The 17722-nt window shown below is 39.7% G+C and overlaps 1 non-coding gene across 1 annotated transcript; it reads right to left on the bottom strand.

Annotated features, from left to right (window-relative positions):
* Positions 1–7049: 7049 nt before the first annotated feature.
* On the bottom strand, positions 7050–7156 carry LOC127789395 (small nucleolar RNA R71). Its single transcript, XR_008020570.1, has one exon. It is a non-coding gene; the product is annotated as a small nucleolar RNA R71 (small nucleolar RNA).
* Positions 7157–17722: the final 10566 nt, after the last annotated feature.

Below are 17722 nucleotides of genomic sequence, written 5' to 3' on the forward strand. Positions count from 1 at the left end.
TACTTGAGAAAGAGACAATGTTAATCCAGGTGAATGGGTGTCACACTGGGGCACTCGAGGGAACAATGTTAAACCAGGTGAACAGGTGTCACGACGGTGCACTCGAGGGATTAACATTAGACCAGGTGAACGGGTGTTACGGTGGGGCATTCGAGGGATTAAGTATGTCAGGGGAGTTTCTCAGGTTAGACGTGTTTTGCATGTTGCCGCTTGTCTGAATATGCCATGTTCGTGTGTTTCTCATGCATTGTATAATCTGTCTCAATACCATCACTTAGATGTTTTATCATCTAACCTGGGCTATGCCCCTGGAACGTTTAATGTTCCAGCCAGGGACTGCTGCGAGGGCAAGGATATGGCCGGTTGAGGGCCAATGGTGCTTAGTTTGTTAAGTCGTTGTAACGCTTGGAGGCTTTAATATGCATTTTAGGTTGTAAATGAATAGTTGTATAATAGCAATTTTACCATTTGATCTGTATTACGTATTTTGCTATGGAAATACAAAGTAAGAACTATGGTGTTTTGGTATTAATGTATCCGCTGCGTTGTATTAAGACTCGTTTAGTTTAAGATTATTGATCTTGATAGTTAAACGGGCAAGGCTGGGGTTCGCGGGGTTTTGTATCTGCATGTGAAGATTGTTCTTGATATACCGCGCGTGTTAAACTGGAAGAGAAAAAAAAAAAAAGAAATCCCGGGAATACCCTTATAGTGACACGCCTGGCCAGACAGGGTGTTACAAATTATGCATTGATATGTTATTGGATTCTTGATTTTGGCCTACCATGAAAATGAAATGTTTATTTTTTAATTTCTTCTTTACTTTGCTTGAAAATAAGAAAAAAATTAAGTGTGAGTTTGAATGCTGTTTTTTCCATATTTTTCGAATTTATTCAGATTTGGTGATACCCCAAGCATAAGTCGAGCTTGGAAAATACTTGTGCCCCATGTAATTCATCTAAGAGCTCATCAATTATAGGGATCGAATACATAACTTTGATGGTAATCTAATTTAAAGCTCGGTAATCAACACACATCTTCCACAAATTGTCTTGTTTCTTTACCAATATAACTGGCAAATAATAAGGATTGTTGCTATGTCAAACTATGCCCATGGAAAGCATCTTCAAAACCATTTTCTCAATTTTAGCCTTTTAGAAGTAAGGATAACGATATGGCTTCCTTGAAATTGGTCCATACCTAGGTTCTATTGGTATTTTGTGGTCACATGATCACTTGGGAGGTAACCTTGTTGGTTCAGCAAGCACCCTGCTAAATTTTTTGCAAAATCTGTTATACTTGTGGATGAAGTTCTTTGTGGACTTGGCCTTTCTTTTCCACTGGTACCAATTCGAGCAAAATTCCTTTCATTAGTATTAGCTTGTGAATTTCTTGGTCACTAACCATCATGTCATAACTACTTTTCAATCCACATAATCTAATGATCTTATCATATAATTCAAACTTCATTAATAATTTAGAGAAATCCCATTCAATTTTTCAAAGTGTGCATTATGCTCCTAAAACATCACAACCTTCCAATGGCAATAAATAAAAATCAGCCTGAATGGGATGGCCTTGCAAAATTAATTGAAGGTTTTTGCACTTATCCAGGCTTGATAATCTTTCTCCAGAAGTCGCCATTACCTTCAGATTTCCACATGAGTAGGGTTGAAGGCCAACTTTCTTTGCTAGTTGTTCATTGATGAAGTTGTGAGTGCTTCTTGAATGGATCAACACTATAATTGGTTTGTAAGAAAGACAACCTCTAACTCTTATGGTTTTGGGATTTTAAAATCCAACAATCGCATGGAGTGAAATCTCTAGCCTATCAGGAATTTTCCCATCAAATAACCCATCTTCTTCCATCTCAATATCTTTATAATTGTCTTCTAACGGGGCTTGGATTAAGAAAAACTTCTTAGACACATGCCTAAGGCCAAACTTATCGTTGCGTTTGAAACGCAAACCTTTGTGATGCCTTTCGTTTAACTCATCGGTGGTCATTCTCTCAATGGGAATTGTTCTTAGATTTTGCATCAGCGGTGCTGGTGTAATACGAAGAGCAGTTTGCATGTTCTTGTGTTATCTAAAATGTTTGGCTTCAAATAACCTTGCCAACCCAATTGCTAAGGACAAAGTGGTTGGCTTGTTGGCTCTAACATCAATTCGAAGGGGTTCTTGAAGGCTTTCTACGAAACAACTTACTTGTTGAGATTGCTCCATTGGTCGCGCCTTAGCTAATAGTTTCTCAAATTTATCTTGGTAGTCTTATACTAAACTTATATGTTGTAAACGAGTTAGTTCAGAATAAATAAGTTCAGTAAAGAAGTCCAAGAACTGATTTGGCCTATACCTTGCATTTAATTTGTCTTTGTATTCTTGCCATATGATCGTATCCAGTTCTTGCTTCAGTAGTTGGTACCATAGGTGTGCATCACCGTCCAAATGAAATGAAGCTAGTGCAACTCGATCTTGAACGGGGATTCCATGTAGTTTAAAGAATTACTTTGGCTTGCACAACCAAATGGTTGGATCTCCTTTTCCTTCATACCGAGGAAAATCAATCTTGACGGTCTTTGGAACATAAGAACCTGATATTGAACTCTCAGAAGCATTTGAACGAACAACTGGTGTGCGATGAGCTATTATTGAGTCTCCAAGTCTGCTTAGAGTTTACATTTTGGCAGAAGAGTTCATAGGAAGCTCGATGGTCTGAATGGCAATTTGCTCCACTCGATTAGTGAGTTTATTGACTACTTCTGACAATTTTCACAAGATCTCCTCCTAACCTGTCATTGTGCCCATAACTATCTCCAATTATTCCACACTATGCCCCATTCCCAGGCTTTGATACCACTTTGGTATAGATATGCATAAGGGATTAGTTTTCCCTCTACCTGTTTTTGAGAAAAACTGAGAATTAAGGATTATCAAGCTTGTTCGAGAGAGCAAGAACCTTCAATATCTGATAGGAATCGAAATATAGAAGACAAGATACCTTTGTATTTATTTCATTACAGAATAAATAGTAGAAAATTACAACTAATTTCCCTAAGAATAGGAATACATATACCCAACGTTCACAAGTTGGTTTTAACCACCCTACAAACAAGGCTAGACTTATTCAAATAGCTGGGCAAATTCAAACAAAAATAAATATATATATAAAAAAATAAGGCTCGTACCAAGAATTTTATTGCAAGTTAGACCTAAATTCCGTAAAATCATGTTGTGGAAGTAAGGTATGCTTCATTTTTCTGTATTGTGATGTTAGGCATATACCCTTCTTGTTACTTTATTCTATTATTTTATTGTTTCTCAAGGTTTAGGGAATGCAGACTGGATTTTTTTTTGTCTTCTTATAAGAAAATAATCTTATTTAACAATACTATAGGGCATAGTTTATATGAGGGAATGGGTGGTATGACCGTATGAGGTGTAAAATATATTGGGTTTGAGGGTTTTTATACATGGCATAAAAAATTTGTTGACCATGTGGTGAGAGTGGAATTTGAAAAATGGAGGACCCATTTCTGTGGTCCTCATGTCTCTTGGAATAGAGTGGAATTTGAATAAAAGAATATGCCCCCTATATTCCCGTGGATGTAGGCGATGTTATAAGCCGAACCACGTAAATTTCTTTGTACCATACCCAGAGGGTACGGTTGGCCTCTTTCTTGTTGAGAGGCAATGCAGAATGATGGTGGGAGATAGTAAGACAACGATACAATCATAAGGAACCCATATGAACAGAATTTCAGGAAGCCTTTAATGGCCACTTCTTTCCTGATTGGGTGAAGAAGCAGAAGATTTATGAGTGCATAGAGTTGTAGCGAGGGAGCAAGACAGTGGCGCAGTACGAGTTCGAGTTCATATCTTTGGCTTGATTTGCCTTGGACCTGGTTTCCACCGAGGCCAAGAAAGCTGCCAAGTTCCAGAGAGGCTTATGCTTAGAGATCTGGCATGCATTAGTAGGTGCACAAATTACTGATTATTCTGTTATGGCACAGAGGGCTTATGCTATAGAGCATAATAGAAATGAGTTGAAAAGTAGTTAAACCAGTCAGAAGGGAGCTGTAAGCACATAGTAGGGATGCAGTGGCGACATAAATAGGAGATGGGAATCCAGTTCGTCACAGTATGTAGCAGGACTCGCAGTATATGGTGTGTGTAGGAGGTAGCACTAAGGACCGTCTCATGGGACTTCAGGAGCGTGTTACTTATGTGGACAAGAGGGACATATACAGAGAGACTGTCCTTAGTGACAGAGGATGGTTGTTGCTCTGAACATTATATGCTACAGATGTGGAAGGAGAAGGCATAGAGCTAATACCTGCACACAACCGCCACAGTTTAGAGATCAGAGCTCGGGGCCAGAGACCTGCCCAACAACCAGTAGGGGTCATGTAAAGGAAAGCCCCATAGATAGCGACACTGTCTATTTAGAGGTCAGTTTCTATAGATCGATGATAGAGCACATATTTTCATATTATTTAGCCCTCATATTTAGTCTTTTTGCACGTTAGTTGTGTCATTTTATTCATCTTGATTTTATTTTATTTTATTTTATAGGAATTGAGCTTCACACTATTTTATTTTATTTTGGACAGATTTGGGCTTCCTGGGTCATAAGGAATTTTGATGGCAAGAAGGGAAACAAGGAGATTGGAGACAAAGAAGCAAAAGTGTGCTGACATATTTGACCTTCTGTGATTCTTTCAAATTTTTGGCCAAGTTATAATCCCAGAACGTGAATGATGTCTTCAGAGATATTGTAGAGGACTTCTTAGGCTTTCTGGAATAGTATGTTTTGTCCAAATCCGAGTTCGTTTGGGCCTCCAAACATCTCTTCAAAGTCGGGACCAGATAGCTGGGTTAAATTAGGAAAGTTGCACAGACACTGAATCTTTAAAAGGCCATAACTTGGACGTCCGATATCCAAATCAAGTGATTAAAAATCCAAAATTCATATAATCTTCCTAATATACAATTTCTATGAAGGGGCCGAAGCCCAGAACGCACGTTATCCTATTCGAAATCAGCTGTGAAGTTTCAGTTACCTAGGGTTTCCTCCCTAAGCTCTATTTAAGCACATTAAGAGACCATTAGGGGGAGATTATTCTTTTCTCACGTGAACAGTAGCCAATTTTCCTTTTCTCCATTGTTCTTGTCAAGATGAAAGGCTAAGGATTTTGTAACCGGTTGCATGCCATACTCCTTATCCGGTTTGAATCTTTGGACGTTTTTGTATATCTGTTTTCATCTTTAATCTTATGGTTTTGTTTCTTTGCTTCTTCTCAAGTGTGTATGTATTTTATGCGATCGTATGAATGCATGCATGATGTTTGGGTAGATTTGACTAATAGGCTCGATTGGGGTATTGGTTTGCAAGAAACAACATAAACTTAGTGGGCGATTGTTCATGTCGGTTTCAGATCTGTGTGCTAAAAAATTGAAACTTGTATACTGATTAAGAAGATCTTTTGTGATTTTTATATTTGTTTCGATTTAGTCTTCGGCGATTGTCAAGCATCTTTTTTAGATCTGGGGATTAAAGATAAATAGGTTCGTTATATGGTGGATGATGATACCCGGGTAGGGAGGAAAGGTTGCAACTGGTTGCATCTCGGTTTACTGTGTTCTTGTTTATTTTGTTTTCTGTTTTTCATAAAAAAAAACCCCCCGTTTAGTCTTGTTTTGACAGATCTGTTTGAGGTTCGTTGGGAGACGACTTTGGGTTGCACCCTTATTGCAAATCCGAATCATTATTCATCTAATCTATCGGTGTTCGATAGCCCGACCAGATTTTGGCGCCGTTGTCGGGGAACCGTCAAAACTGTTTCTGTTATAACAGGATACTAATTTCTAACCCTTTTCCTTTTTTCCTTCACTGATTTTCTTCTAATATTACTAACTTTCATTTTTTTTTTCTTTTTCTGGTTTCTTTTTAAGTGATCACCTAAGGAAAATTGGTTCTTTCTTTCACTTTTCTTTTCTTTATTTTTTTTTATTTGTGTGTGTTTCGTTTTTATTTTCCTTGCCTTTTGAGTGGTTTTTGCATTAAAATAGTGGCATTTCCTAATTCGTTTGCACACTACCAGCACCCAAAGTGACTATCTCGGTTTGGGCCGAAACTTGGTGTCCAAAGGAATGGGGGTGTGAAGATAAATAGTCACTTCTTCACGATGAGGAGGGCGTTTTTTGGCCAAATTCCAACATTTAGACCACTTTTAGGACCATTTTGTGTTTTTTGGTGGCTAATTTTGTGTGGTTTTTAGTGTTTTTAGGTCCCTCAATGTTTTTGTGTTGAAATTTTGTGAAAAACTGCATAAAAAAAAATCATCTAAGGGCTTCTTGATTGATACGTTTTGTGTTTTTGTGTTTTTGAGTTTTTGGTATGCATAGGCCATTTTGTGTGCTGTTTTTGTGCTAATCTTTAGTGCATGACCAGGTCCTCTAAGGGAAAATTAATTGATTTGGATCTTGAGATTGAATTAACCCTTAGAAAGCAAAGGGCAGAACTTAGATTCAAGGCTTCTACTACTGTTGTTGACTATCATATACTATCTGAGCCTATTCCAGAACATATCAACATGGCTGATAATGTAAACAATGGAAATGGAACTGGTAATGGTCATAATGGGCTTAATGGAAATAATGGCAACAATGGAAACCGTGGTCATTTAGATGGTAGAACCATTAGAGAGCTGGCTGCACCTGATGTGCATTACCAGCCTTTATGCATTCAATACCCCCAGCTAGATGCCAACTTCGAACTTAAGTTTGGACTAATTCATTTGTTGCCTAAGTTCCATGGTCTTGCAGGAGAAGATCCACATAAACACCTGAAAGAGTTCCATGTTGTTTGCTCCACCATACGGCCACAACATGTAGATGAAGAGCAAATCAAGCTGAGGGCCTTCCCATTTTCCTTAGATGGGGCCGCCAAGGATTGGCTCTACTACTTGCCACCTGCCGCCATCACAAGTTGGGATGGGTTGAAGAGAGTATTTCTGGAAAAATTCTTCCCAGCCTCTAGAACAGCAGCCATAAGGAAGGAGATTTGTGGCATCCGACAGCAAGGTGGAGAAACATTGCACAAATACTGGGAGCGGTTTAAGAAATTGTGTTCCAGCTGTCCACACCATCAGATAAGCGACCAGCTTCTAGTCCAATACTTCTATGAAGGATTAATACTAATGGACAGATATCTTGTGGATGCTGCAAGTGGAGGAGCACTATCTGAAAAGACCCCAACTGCTACCCAGGAGCTGATATCCAAAATGGCCCAAAATGCACAGCAATTCGGCACAAGAATGAACACTCCTACAAGAGGCATCAATGAAATTAGTGCTGCATCAACCAATGACCAGCAAAGAATAGAGAACAAGTTGGAGGAGTTGGCTTCCATGGTCAGGCAGTTGGCATTAGAGAGAAAGCAACCTCAGCAAGTATGTGGAATTTGCTCCTTACCTTCACATGCCACTGACCAATGCCCCCAGCTGTAAGAAAACACAGAGTCATGTGCTGGAATCTTTCCTAGTAGACCATTCCAGCAACATCATCAGCCACAACATAAGTATGATCCATACTCAGCCACATATAATCCTGGATGGAGGGATCACCCAAATTTCAGATATGGAGGGTCTTCAAATCAGCCATTCCAGCAGCACAATCCATACTAGACTCACGACTTCTAGCAGCAACAATTTTAGCAGCCACAAAGATTCAATCATCCTCAAGGTCCAAGTTCCAGTAACCATGCCCCAACCAGGCTAAATCAAACTATGCAGCCCGCACAACCACCACCCAAATCGGAACCTAGCTTGGATGATCTTGTCAAGCAGCTAGCAGCCAACACACTCCAATTCCAACAGAGAACAGAGACTACCATTCAGAATTTGGAGACACAAATTGGGCAGCTAGCTTTCAACATAAATGAGCTAAGGAGTCAAGGTTTGAGGCAGCTTCCTTCACAACTAGTTGCCAATCCGAGGGGTAATGTTAGTGCCATCATGCTTCGAAGTGGGAAAGAAGTGATCATCCCAACCCCTCCACCATCATCAAACATGAAGCAACATGTAGAGGGTAGCAATGAGTAGCAACCCTCCTCAATCCAAGAAGCCAAGCAGCCCAACTCCAGCTATCAAGAACAAGGAGAGTCTTCCAACAACCAGCCCTTGCCATTCCCACATCGAGCAACACAAAACAAGAAAAGAGCAGAGGCTGAATTAGATAAAGAGATTTTGGAGACATTCCAGAAAGTGGAAGTCAATATACCCCTCCTTGAAGCCATCAGACAAATCCCCAAGTATGCAAAATTTCTCAAAGATTTGTGTACGCACAAGAGGAGATTAAGAGGGAACGAACAGGTCAACCTTGGGAGGAATGTTTCAGCTCTCATACAACCTGCCATGCCAAGGAAGTGCAAAGATCCAGGGACGTTTTCCATTCCTTGTACTATAGGAGACATGCAATTTAGCAATGCTTTACTAGATTTAGGTGCATCCATTAATGTCATGCCTAACTCTATCTATGCTTCATTGCAGTGTGGTCCTTTGAAGCTAACAAGAGTGGTTGTCCAGCTAGCCAACCGCAGCACAGCCTACCCCTCTGGAGTCTTGGAGGATGTCTTGGTTAAGGTTAAGGATTGTATCTTCCCTGCTGATTTTTATGTTTTAAATATGGAAGATGACAATTTGCATGAGCATGCACCTCTTATATTAAGTAGGCCATTTTTGAAAACTACAAGGACTATCATCAATGTGCATGAGGGTACACTTTCCATGGAATTTGCTGGTAGCACCATTCATTTTAACATACTTGATGCCATGAAATGTCCCCCTGAAGATCATTCCACTTTGCAAGTTAACTTGATTCAATTGTTGGTTGATGAAGCATGCACTAAGTCTTGTGATTTGATTGATGCATTCCCCACTATTCATGACCTTCCAGATTCCTTCATCTGTCCTGATTGTAGTAATGAGAGTGATCCATGTGATGCATGTTTTGAGATTGCTGCATTTTTAGATAATCATGATTCTGAAGTTGAAAATGAGCATGCACATTCTGATCTTCATGGCTCCCCCATAGAGGATATTATTTCTACTAACCTTGCTGCCATTGAGTTAGAGCCAAACAAGTTAGTCCCTTTATTACAGCAACCACCTACACTTGAGCGCAAGCCCCTACCCGAGCATCTCAAGTATGCCTACTTGGAGGATGGCGAGAAGTTGCCGGTCATCATTGCAAATAATTTGCAGCCTTACCAAGAACAGAAGTTATTGGCTCTTTTGAAACAACATAAGAGAGCCATCGGCTGGACATTGGCAGACATACCTGGGATTAGCCTTTCCATATGCATGCATAGGATTCATCTAAAGGAAGGAGCTAAACCTGTGAGACAGCCCCAGAGGAGACTCAACCCCACCATCCTAGATGTGGTAAAGAAAGAGGTAAGTAAACTACTCTCAGTTGGTATCATTTATCCTATCTTTGATAGCCAGTGGGTGAGTCCAGTGCAGGTAGTTCCCAAGAAGACGGGCATCACAGTTGTGCCTAATGAGAGGAATGAGCTTGTTCCGATGCGAGTACAAAATAGTTGGAGAGTGTGCATTGATTACAGGAGACTCAACCTCGCCACGAAGAAGGATCACTTCCCTCTCCCATTTATTGACCAAATGTTGGAGCGGCTGGCAGGTAAGTCACACTATTGTTTTCTTGATGGCTTCTCTGGATATTTTCATATTTGCATAGCACCGAAGGATCAGGAAAAGACCACCTTCACCTGCCCCTTTGGCACATTTGCCTATAGGAGGATGCCATTTGGTCTTTGCAACGCTCCAGGTACATTTTAGAGGTGCATGGTAAGTATCTTCTCCGACCTTCTTGAGCATTGCATGGAGGTGTTCATGGACGATTTCTCGGTGTATGGGACCTCCTTTGATGACTGCCTAGTTAGTTTGGGTCGAGTGTTGGAGAGGTGCATTGAAAAGAATCTTGTGCTGAATTATGAAAAATGTCACTTCATGGTAGAGCAGGGGATTGTCTTGGGGCATGTAGTGTCCAAGAGGGGTATAGAGGTTGATAAGTCTAAGGTCGATATCATTTCTTCTCTGCCTTACCCCACCTCTATGCGGGAGATTCGTTCTTTTCTTGGACATGCAGGATTCTACAGGAGGTTTATCCAGGATTTCAGCAAGATTGCCCGTCCCTTCTCCAACCTACTCCAAAAGGATGTGGATTTCCAGTTCGACGAACATTGCAAGCAGGCATTTGATGAGTTGAAGAGACGCCTGACTTCCCCACCCATCATATAGCCACCCAATTGGGACTTGCCATTCGAGCTCATGTGTGATGCTTCCAATTATGCAGTTGGTGCCGTTCTTTCACAACGAGTGGAGAAGAAGTCACATGTCATTGCCTATGCCTCGCGCACCTTGGATGCTGCTCAAGCAAACTACACCACGACAGAGAAGGAGCTTTTAGCTATTGTGTTTGCTTTAGATAAATTTCGCTCCTATCTTCTGGGTTCTAATGTTGTCGTGTTTTCTGACCATGCAGCCTTGAAATACCTATTGAAGAAGCCCGATGCTAAGCCCAGGTTGATACGGTGGATGCTCCTACTTTAGGAGTTCAATGTTAAGATAAAAGATAAGAGTGGGGCCGAGAACCTAGTAGCTGATCATTTGAGTAGGGTCCCTCATTCTTTAGATTCCACAGTCATGGGCTCACAGCCTATTCGAGATGATTTTCCATATGAGTTCCTCTACCACATTCATGGTATTGAGCCCTGGTATGCAGATTTGATAAATTATTTAGTCGTTTCTGAATTACCTGCATATCTTAAGAAAGAGCAACTAAACAAATTTAAGAGTGTGGCTCGGTATTATGTGTGGGAAGATCCCTATTTATGGCGCATATGCAGTGACCAGGTGATTCGGAGATGTGTCCCTGACCATGAGTTTGCATCTGTCCTTAATTTTTGTCATACACTTGCATGTGGTGGTCATTTCGGTCCCCAACGCACAGCGAGGAAAGTCCTAGATTCTGGATTATATTGGCCATCACTCTTTAGGGATTCATAGGAGTTTTGCAAGCATTGTTCACATTGCCAACACACAGGCACTATCTCATTTAGGAATGAAATGCCCCAGCAACCCTTGTTGTTTTGTGAAATCTTTGATGTTTGGGGCATTGACTTCATGGGTCCATTTCCTGTGTCATTTGGTTATGTGTACATTCTATTAGCTGTGGATTATGTTTCTAAGTGGGTGGAAGCTAAAGCCACCAGGACTGATGATGCTTCTATGGTTGCAGATTTTGTTCGTTCTCACATATTTTGCAGGTTTGGCATTCCCAGAGCCATCATCAGCGACCAAGGATCCCACTTTTGCAATAGAAAGATAGACACCTTACTTCACAAGTATGGGGTAATACACAGAGTGGCGACAACATATCATCCACAGACCAATGGGCAGGCTGAAGTGTCCAACAGAGAGATCAAGCACATCTTAGAGAAGACAGTCCAGCCCAATAGGAAAGATTGGTCCAAGAGATTGGAGGATGCATTATGGGCTTACCGTACCGCATTCAAGACTCCCATTGGCATGTCCCCATACTGGCTTGTTTTTGGCAAAGTAGGCCACTTACCAGTGGAGATAGAGCATAAAGCATATTGGGCGGTGAAGAACTGCAACATGGATCTGGCTCACGTAGGTGCCCAAAGAAAGCTCCAACTTCAAGAGCTTGAGGAGATTAGGATGGACGCATATGAGAACTCACGCATCTACAGGGAGAAGACCAAGGCTTTGCATGACAAGCTTATTGTGAGGAAGACATTCGAAGTTGGCCAGAAAGTTTTGCTATACAATTCCCGTCTCAAGTTGATGCCTGGTAAGTTACGTTCCCGTTGGACTGGTCCTTTCATAGTTACTCATGTTTTTCCCTTTGGTGCAGTTGCAATCAAGGACGAGTCCAATGCAAAGCAATTCACAGTGAACGGGCAGCGACTTAAGCCATTCTACAAGAGCTTTCAGGAGCATACTGTGGAGGAGCTGCATCTCCTCAACGCCGCCTATAATTGACAAAACCAAGTTGTTTCTCTCTTCTTACTTTTCATACTTGTCCTATACATGATTCTTGATGCATGCTGACATTGAGGACAATGTAATGTTTGAGTGTGGGGGGGGGGGGGGGGGGGAGTTTTAGAATAAAAAAAAAATACAAAATGAGGAAAATTGAGTTTGAAAGAATTTGGCATGTTTAGAAAGTCGATCTTATTTTTTTGGGCTTTCAAGTAAATTGGAAATGAGTTTGGCTTGGTGGGTTGATTGAGGTAGTCTTTGTGAGGATATTTGTGCTCATGCATGTTCTTTCTTATGATATGCGTGCATTCGCTAATTATGGGTATCACTCCAGAGCTTGTTTTGAATATTTATTGAAGCTATCAGTGCTCATGCATGTGAAAAGATGATTAAGACATTTTTTCATTTTACTCGCAATTTTTCAAAAAAAAAAAAAAAAAGATCTTTCCCCTTCTTTAGGTTGAAGAACATTCATTGCATCCCTTGATCATGGCAACATATTAAGCAAGTCCTTTGGAATCAAAAGAAAAATAGATAGAAAGGCCAAAGGCCAAGGTGAGATGGAGCGTAAAACGCACTCACAAAGGTTGGGATGGAGCGTAAAACGCACCCATCATTCAAAAAAAAAAAAAAAGTTCTATTTTCTGCTTGCTTAATAGTTCTTCATTGATCTTGGATTGTCTTGAAAGTTTTCTTCCTAAGGTTTACTTTACTTTTCATTGTTATCTTCCTATCCTTTTCAAAGCCATGAATAAAAGTCCTTTTGATTTGCATGCAAAAAGCATTGAGAGTGGAGATTTAGAAGATGAGCATAACTGGTAGTGGAATTGTGATTGAGTGGAGTGAGGCATAGAATTTGAGGAACTTGAGAGCATATTCTTATTCTATGAGGGTCTGCTTATTTTGACTCGTCTTGCCAAGTAAAATTGCCATGCTACTTGTTTGTCTGGGAAGTGTAAGAAAGATGATCTTTGCGTGTTGAATTCCTATAAAACTTGCCGTGCCTCTCATTTTGCATTCTTCACATCCCTTTTGTTATTGAGTGTTAGTGTCTAGTGTTTTGCCCAGGAGTGAAAAAGTCTAAGTGTGGGGGAATTTGATAGAGCGCATATTTTCATATTATTTAGCCCTCATATTTAGTCTTTATGCACGTTAGTTGTGTCATTTTATTCATCTTGATTTTGTTTTATTTTATTTTATAGGAATTGAGCTTCACACTATTTTATTTTATTTTGGACAGATTTGGGCTTCCTGGGTCATAAGGAATTTTGATGGCAAGAAGGAAACAAGGAGATTGGAGACAAAGAAGCAAAAAGTGTGCTGACAAATTTGACCTTCTGTGATTCTTTCAAATTTTTGGCCAAGTTATAATCCCAGAACGTGAATGATGTCTTCAGAGATATTGTAGAGGACTTCTTATTCTTTCTGGAATGGTATGATTTGTCCAAATCTGAGTTTTTTTGGGCCTCCAAATATCGCTTCAAAGTCGGGACCAGATAGCTGGGTTAAATTAGGAAAGCTGCACAGACGCTGAATCTTTAAAAGGCCATAACTTGGGCGTCCGATATCCAAATCAAGTGATTAAAAATCCCAAATTCATATACTCTTCCTGATGTACAATTTCTATGAAGGGGCTGAAGCCCAGAACGCACGTTATCCTATTCGAAATCAGCTATGAAGTTTCGATTACCTAGGGTTTCCTCCCTAAGCTCTATTTAAGCACATTAAGAGACCATTAGGGGGGGATTATTCTTTTCTCACATGAACAGTAGCCAATTTTCCTTTTCTCCATTGTTCTTGTCAAGATGGAAGACTAAGGATTTTGTAACCGGTTGCATGCCATACTCCTTATTCGGTTTGAATCTTTAGACGTTTTTGTATATCTGTTTTCATCTTTAATCTTATGGTTTTGTTTCTTTGCTTCTTCTCAAGTGTGTATGTATTTTATGCGATCGTATGAATGCATGCATGATGCTTGGGCAGATTTGACTAATAGGCTCGATTGGGGTATTGGTTTGCAAGAAACAACATAAACTTAGTGGGCGATTGTTCATGTCGGTTTCAGATCTGTGTGCTAAAAAATTGAAACTTGTATACTGATTAAGAAGATCTTCTGTGATTTTTATATTTGTTTCGATTTAGTCTTCGATGATTGTCAAGCATCTTTTTTAGATCTGGGGATTAAAGATAAATAGGTTCGTTATATGGTGGATAATGATACCCAGGTAGGGAGGAAAGGTTGCAACTGGTTGCATCTCGGTTTACTGTGTTTTTGTTTATTTTGTTTTCTGTTTTTCATCAACCCCCCCCCCCGTTTAGTCTTGTTTTGACAAATCCGTTTGAGGTTCGTTGGGAGACGACTTTGGGTTGCACCCTTATTGCAAATCCGAATCATTATTCATCTAATCTATCGGTGTTCGACAGCCCGACCAATCGACTTTGTGTACGAGGCTGAGTATTCACCTTGACAATTGCTGATGTGGAGAGGAGTCATGAGACTATCCAAGGTATCCTTACTTTGTTTGGTAGTGGTGTGAGTGTGTTTTTTGATACAGGTTCTTCTCATTCATTTGTTGCACTGCGGGCTGTATGTCATATTCCTACACATAGGGTTGCATTGCCATACTATTTAATTGTAACCATGCCGAGGGATGTAGAATTAGTGAGGAGAGATGTATTTCGGATTGTGAAATTAAGGTTCATGGTAAGGATATGTTAGCTGATTTGGTGGCCCTCGATATCCGAGATTTCGACCTCATTCTTGGTATGGATTGGTTATCACACCATTATGTTAAGGTTGATTGTTGGAGGAAGATAATCTATTTTGAGTGACCTCAGTAGTCTGTTGTTTTATATAGGGGTGTGAAACTAGTGCATTCTACCCCGATGATATCGGTAATGAGAGCTAAACAATTGGTGCGTCATGGATGTGAGGTGTACCTTGCTTTCATGACTACCACTAGGAATAACAAGGTAAAACCATCTGAGATCCCAGTAATGTGTGAATTTCCTTATGTATTCCCAGATGAGCTGTCAGGACTACCACCTCAGAGGGAAGTGGAGTTTTTTATTGAACTAGTGCTGGGCACCTAACCTATCTTAAAAACTCCTTATAGAATGGCTCCAAATGAGTTGAATGAGTTAATGGTTAAGTTGCAGGAGTTAATTGATAAAAGGTTATCCGTCATAGTGCGTCGCCATGGGGTGCTCCAGTCTTATTTGTTAAAAAGAATGATGGATCCATGCGTTTATGTATTGATTATCGCCAACTTAACTAAGTGATTGTGAAGTATAGGTACCTTTTGCCGCAATGGCCTCTTTAGCTTGCAATATTGTATAAAGTTACTTCTTTTCCTCCTCATACTTCCTTGAAAGAACATCAGTAGCCACATTTTCTCTCCCACTTTTATATTCCACCTTGAAATTGAATCCCATTAGCTTGTACAACCACCTTTGTTGAGCCATGGTTGTGATTTTTTGAGTCCCCATGTGCTTCAAACTTTGATGATTAGTTCTCATAACAAATCTCCTTCCCAGCAAGTAGGATCTCCACTTCTGTGCTGATAAAACCAAAGCCAACATTTCTTTCTCATAAGTGCATAACAAGGGTTGTTTACTTTGTAGGGCATGGCTAAAGAAGGCAATAAGTCGACCTTGCATAAGCATTGCTCCAACTCCTGACCCTGAAGCATCACACTCCACAATGAAAGTTTTTGTAAAATCTGGTAGAGCCAAAACTGGTGCACTAGTCATGGCTTTCTTGAGTTTGGAAAATGCCTCCATCAATACTTCATTCCACTTGAAAGAGTCTTTCTTGAGCATTCTGGTGAGAGGACTAGCAATCTTACCATAATTTTGTATGAAGTTATGGTAGGACCTGGTCAATCCCAAAAATCCTCGAAGCACCTTAAGTGTTTGGGGCTTGGGCCAAGTAAGCATTGTCTCGATTTTCTCTAGATCTACAACAACTTCATTAGTAGTAATTAGATGGCCTAGGTATTTAACTTCACTTTGGCCAAATTGACATTTTTCTAATTTTACATATAACTTAAGTGTTTAGGGTCACTGCATCGGCGCCCAGATGTAGTGACAAATGAGCAAGGGTCCTCGCATTTGATTGGACGAATGTGGGTAAAGAACCTAGTCCAAACTCAAAATCAAAATAAAAAATAAAATCAAATTCAAAGTCAAAGCCAAAACCAAAATCATATATTAAGGATTGGGTTATGGAACATAGGAATATTAACAGGCAAAGCTATGGAAGTGGTAGATTAGGAGAAATATTAATATTATGTGCCTTCAAGAGACGAGATGGGTAGAGAAAAACGCAAAAACTTTATCAGAAACTGGATATAAAATATGGTACACAGGAAATGATTAAGCGAAAAATGGACTGGGGATTATTATGGATAAAAGCTTAGTAGATGAGGTAGTGGATGTAAAGAGAATAGGGGATAGGATTATTATGGTGAAGGTTGGTCTAGAAAGAATGACTATGAATATCTTTACTACATATGCACCACAAGCAGGATTAGGTGAGGAGATAAAAGCAAAATTCTGAGATAACCTAAAGGGACTCATACAAATGATACCAAGAGGAGAGAAAGTGATTATAAGAGGTGACTTAAATGGTCACGTGGGTAGAGACGAAAACGGCCATAGAGAGGTACATGGAAGGTATGGATTCAGAGAAATTAATAATGAGCGTAAGTTTATTCTAGATTTTGCTATGGCATATGGGCTCGTCATAACCAATACTAGGTTCAAAAAACGGGACGAACACTTAAATCACATATAAAAATGTCACATCAAGCAGCCAAATAAATTACTTCCTCATGAGACAAGAGGATCGGTTATGTTGTAAGGATTGTAAGGTGATATCGGGGGAGTGTTTGACTACTTAACATAGACTTTTGATACTTGACGTCCAAGTAAGAAATTAGAAGAGAAAAAATCACATAAACAAAATTCAAAAATTAGGTGGTGGGATTTAAAAGGGGAGAAACAACTAATCTTCAAAGAAAAATTAAGGGGTAGAAGATACTGGAATGGAGAAGGATAGACAAACCAAATGTGGAGGGAAATGGCTACTGCCTTGAGAAGCACAACAAATGTAGTCCTTGAAGAGACAAGTGGTAGAGCTCCAAACCTTAAGGAGTCTTGGTGGTGGAATGAAGAGGTACAATTGAAAATTAGAAATAAGAAAACTTGCTATAAGATTGTATATTAGTGCAACAATGAAGAAAATCTAAAAAATTATAAAGAATCAAAAAATGCAACAAAAATAGCTGTTAGTGAAGCAATGTCAAAAGCATATGAGAATCTATATAAACAACTTGATACTAAAGATGGAGAAAGGGATATATATAAATTAGATAAAGCAAGAAAAAGAAAAACAATGGATCTAAACCAAGTGAAATGCATAAAAAATGAAAAGTAAAATGTATTAGTGAATGAGGGAGCGATTAAGGAGAGATGGAAGGAGTATTTCACAAAATTATTCAATGATGGTGGGGACACAAGAGTTAGGTTGGGACATTTTAGTAATTTCGAAGGGAACGTGTAATGACCCAAATTTAGTTAATTAATGTTGTGTCATGTCTTGCGGTTGAATGGGTTAGTCTTGATGTTTA

Source organism: Diospyros lotus, chromosome 13 (genome assembly GCF_014633365.1).
Source record: "Diospyros lotus cultivar Yz01 chromosome 13, ASM1463336v1, whole genome shotgun sequence".
Classification (NCBI taxonomy): Eukaryota; Viridiplantae; Streptophyta; class Magnoliopsida; order Ericales; family Ebenaceae; genus Diospyros; species Diospyros lotus.